Source organism: Mytilus galloprovincialis, chromosome 9 (assembly GCF_965363235.1).
Source record: "Mytilus galloprovincialis chromosome 9, xbMytGall1.hap1.1, whole genome shotgun sequence".
Taxonomy (NCBI): domain Eukaryota; kingdom Metazoa; phylum Mollusca; class Bivalvia; order Mytilida; family Mytilidae; genus Mytilus; species Mytilus galloprovincialis.
In genome coordinates, this window is record NC_134846.1 from 2428395 (window position 1) to 2432792 (window position 4398).

Here is a 4398-nt window from a genome sequence, read left to right on the forward strand (position 1 = left end):
TCGTTTGACCATTTCAAGAAATAACTTTGTTAAGTTTCATGAAAACTAGATAAGCTGTTCTCAAGTTACGGTGCGACATGTTTACGCTGATCGCAAAGATAGACGGACGGACGGACGGACGGACGGACGGACAGAATGACTGATAGATGGAGGAACGGACGGATGGAAGGGAGAACAGACAGACGGACGGATATATACAATAATACGTCCTGTCAAAATTTTGACGGGCGTGTAAAAACGCAATGAAATGAAAAAAACCTCTTAAGCTATATGACTTTTATATATTTGTTTGAAAATAATAATTTCTATCTATTATTTTATTATTGAAAAAAAAATAATTAAAGAATTTCAAACAAAATTACACCGTTCTTGAATTTAAAAAAAATGTGTAACAGCTGAAAATTTCATCAATTTCACGAACCGGATCGGATATAGCTTCACTGGCGTTTTTTTTCCAATAAAACAAATAAGACATATTATTCATATTTAAGTGTACGAACTGACATGTCACAAATGCTTAAATGGTCGCAATTAAATTTATGGTGAAGGTCTGTGGCCGAAGGAAAAATAATATAAAAATGAGGTCAAGGGCAAGATCAATGGACATATGACAAATAGGGGAAAAAATCGTTAGATCTGTGTTTCATACTTGTATATGTTACAGCCAAACCTTCTTATTTTTGACATATGCAGCTTTATACAAATACATGTAGTTCAAAACGCTATGAATTCGAATCAATTAGTGTCGCTTGTTTAAAAATATCAATGAGAATGTTTATAATAAACATAATCAGACTCACATAATCCGATTTCGCGGGTGTCCCTGTTTTCTTATTTCTTACAATATTTTAATTCGGTATACACTTTATAATATAAGTGGCGAATCTAGAAGACGTATATATTGCACCCCTCCCCCCGATAACACCTTTGATGCATGGTAGTTGTAATCCTTTTCTTTCTTTAAACATTCATTTTCCATGTCGATTATGCATGCATATATACATTTGTCTTATCATATTTTCCATAATTCATATAGAAAACGCATATTTGAGAGCTTTAACCTCAATTTGCGTTATAACCTTCATTTATATGTATTCTGCTGTTAAAAAATTTTGAATGCAAAATAAAATTAAAATTACTTGTGTTCTATAAGAGTAGGACTTCTAGTGTTTGCTTAGTTTGTATTTGAATCTGAGACTAATCATATAAATAATAAGCCGTTGTCCTGTGAAAGAACTTGTTTTCCAACTACCCGGTCACAAAACTCCTTTTTAACACTGAAGTTAAACTATCAATTATAATGCAATGCGATTATGATTTTTTTTATTTGACCAAACCGGGTTATGCATTGTGAAATCTAAGACCAAACCGGGTGGTACACATTGACGAAACCGGCCAGTTCCATTTTGACATGACCCATTTCTTTCGTTCCATACTCAGAAATACAAGTATTGAGATGTTCATAAAAACAAGTTTTGCAATCTCCGTGTCAGTATCTATCTTCTCGTACCATTCTTTCCGTACAATGTGAACAAGTTAACGAGAAATTAAACAATTTTGAGGCAAGGTTCACTCAATTCGTCATTTTGACATGCATTTTTACTTATTTCTCCGTTAATATAGAAAGGTTGTAGGAAATATTGCATATCACAATAGAAAATAGTTGTATATGTATATATATTCTTCGATATCATAAAAAAAATTAAGAAAATAAGGAGAAACCTAGCTTTCTTCTGTCTATTAATGTTCCGTCATTGTGCCGGATGTTAGATACCATTGAGTCCGAACAAATTTTGCCGGTGTGGTTTAGACACAGTGGTAATAGATAATTGGAATTAATGATTTACCTGGCTAGATAATCAATATTTAACAAGTATCATCATGGTACAATGGATATTTGTGTTTTCAGGTTTTTTGTTAAATTCTGAATTAATTCCTTTCCCGGCAAGTTAATCGATTTATAGATAAAACAAATCATAGCGTATTGCTTCTTTCTGATATCTTTTGAATCTTTCTTTTCTGTTGCTCAGAACATTTTCATTACATGGAAAAAGAAAAGATGGAAAGATAACATGCAGTCATCAAACATAATACATCAACTTACTTAATTATCAACACGGTCCCCTGTACCCGGGGATCATAGATTCAACGGAATGTAAAATGGTTTTCATATTCTTTATTGATTAAATCTGCATCAACTGATTATTCTCTAGAAACATTACACACTATTATCATTGCTCATATATGAGAACGTATGAATTACGGTGAAGGGATAATTGTTTACATCCGAAATACAAGTTACCTTACTAGCCAGGGTTCACATTTTTAAGTTTTTAAGTTGTTTATGTTATGCCGACTTTTGTTTGTTTTGTTTTGGTTGTGTGTTTATTGTGCCATTATTTTCATTCGTCTCTCTGTGGATAATTGGTTATTGTCTTCGTAACATCTTCTTACATTTTTCAAAGAAAAAAGTTATCGTTTACTATATTTAAAAAAAAAGAGAAAGCACAAGTTTCAAAGATTAAGTTTTATTTCACTTCGAGCAGACAACACAATATACTTGGACGTTGTCAACGTACGGTGGACATGGTAAAGATCCACAACGCATTTTAGTAATATAAAGCATATGGTCGTTGTTGCTTCGTTCTCCTCCAGTAACAAATGTAGGATGTGAATCTACGCATATATACGGAGACGGGTTATGAGAATAAGCACTAGATACAATTACGCCACCATACTCTTTTTTCCATCCGGGGTAGCAGGTTTTTCTGCTTGGGAACATGACCGATGATGAAGTATTCGCACTGCGACACAGTGCACAAGTAACGTCCTCGTCAACGATTGATCCAAAATGGCTATCCTGGAATTCTGTTCCATACATATAACTATCACTTGAAGATGCAGTATTATTGCTGAGTTCTGGGTCGGTTGGCAGGCAGAGCATATTTGATGCACCTCCTTTGTAACTACTGCTGTAGGAATGTTTCTCTCCTACAGCATAACCTGTGGAGATGTATAATAGTAATTATATGAAAAAATATACAAAGGTCGTTACTCTATCGGCAATACCTTAGTCGAAGTCCGGGCTAAACAGTACTATTAATTCTAATAAAATGGTCTTCTAACTCTTTATGTTCACACCCGTATTGAATACGAATAAATTAAATGAACGCTTATCGGGTTGTTCTAAACTCACTCCTGCGTCGTATGCTTTTGATGGATGAGCTAACCGAGGTGTAAATGACGTCATTGAACGATAAACTCTACCTGTGACATAAGAACATAAGTATTGTACGAGACAAGGCATGAATGTGAAAATTTTCAAAACATGGAAACATAGAAACTATGATACAAATTTGTTGAGGGCTCACTTTTCTAAATTTTCATAATCGTTTAAATTTATCCTAGTAACCTTTGTTTTGTGTTCTGAATGGTGTGTCATTTGTTTTGCCTGATAAAAAAAACACCCAGGTAAACTCCACATTTCTACAATTATAGAGGCTTTTGAAGCAATGAAACACAAATTACCTGAATAAACAAGATCTGTATTTGTTCCTGAACAATCACCACGTCCCCATCGAATATATGTGGAGCCATGGACTACAATTAAAGAATATGTCAAATTTAAAGATTTTCAAATTCTTCGAAAATTATTTAACCTAGAGAATATGCGGTCAAATTTCAAATTGGTTCAGAAAAGTTGTCATAGATTTTACATCGATAGTTATGAAAGCTTCGCATTCGCCTCTTCAGGATTTGAGGATTATGTGTAATTTCATTGTTTAAACACCATAAATTGTATATCATCTTTTTGTTCTTATAAGACAGTTTGAGAAAGCATCCTTTGTAAATCTATACATATTAATGTTTGTTTTCTAACTGTTTTTTTTTAAACTACCAGGCTGTCATAATTTAAAACCAAAAGACAAAAAGATGAACAGACAAATGACTCCTATCAGCTTAGATATAGATTAAAGATTGATCAACAATAACCCTTCCAGGAATCGGGAGTATTCCGCTTTATGATTTGCTGTTCTTACTCTGTCAGAGGCGTCCGTCATGTTTTTTTCATGGTATGCAAGCATCAATGACAATCAATGATGAGGAGACTACTGTTTTGCTTAGATAAGGGATAATTAGTTACAAAACATAAAAAGAAAGTCACACATAACATTTGAAGGAAGTAAGAAGCTCCCGAATAAAATGTGATGCAGATACTCAGTTTAGTTTTCGAAAGAATTACCTGTTACAACTTACTTTGAGATTTTGTCCTTTCAACTTCCAGTTCCTTTTGTAAACCACTAATAACACCCTCTTGGTGACTGTACCTTGTCTCTAAATCAGTCAACGATCTAGTTACAGTTTGCAGGGTTGACTCTAAATGTGCTAATCGGTTAC

The 4398-nt window shown here is 33.7% G+C and overlaps 1 long non-coding RNA gene across 1 annotated transcript; it reads right to left on the minus strand.

Annotated features, from left to right (window-relative positions):
• Positions 1-2512: 2512 nt before the first annotated feature.
• On the minus strand, positions 2513-4398 carry LOC143046587 (uncharacterized). Its single transcript, XR_012969168.1, has 3 exons — positions 4258-4398; positions 3529-3600; positions 2513-3003 (listed from the first exon to the last, which is right to left on the minus strand). It is a non-coding gene; the product is annotated as an uncharacterized LOC143046587 (long non-coding RNA).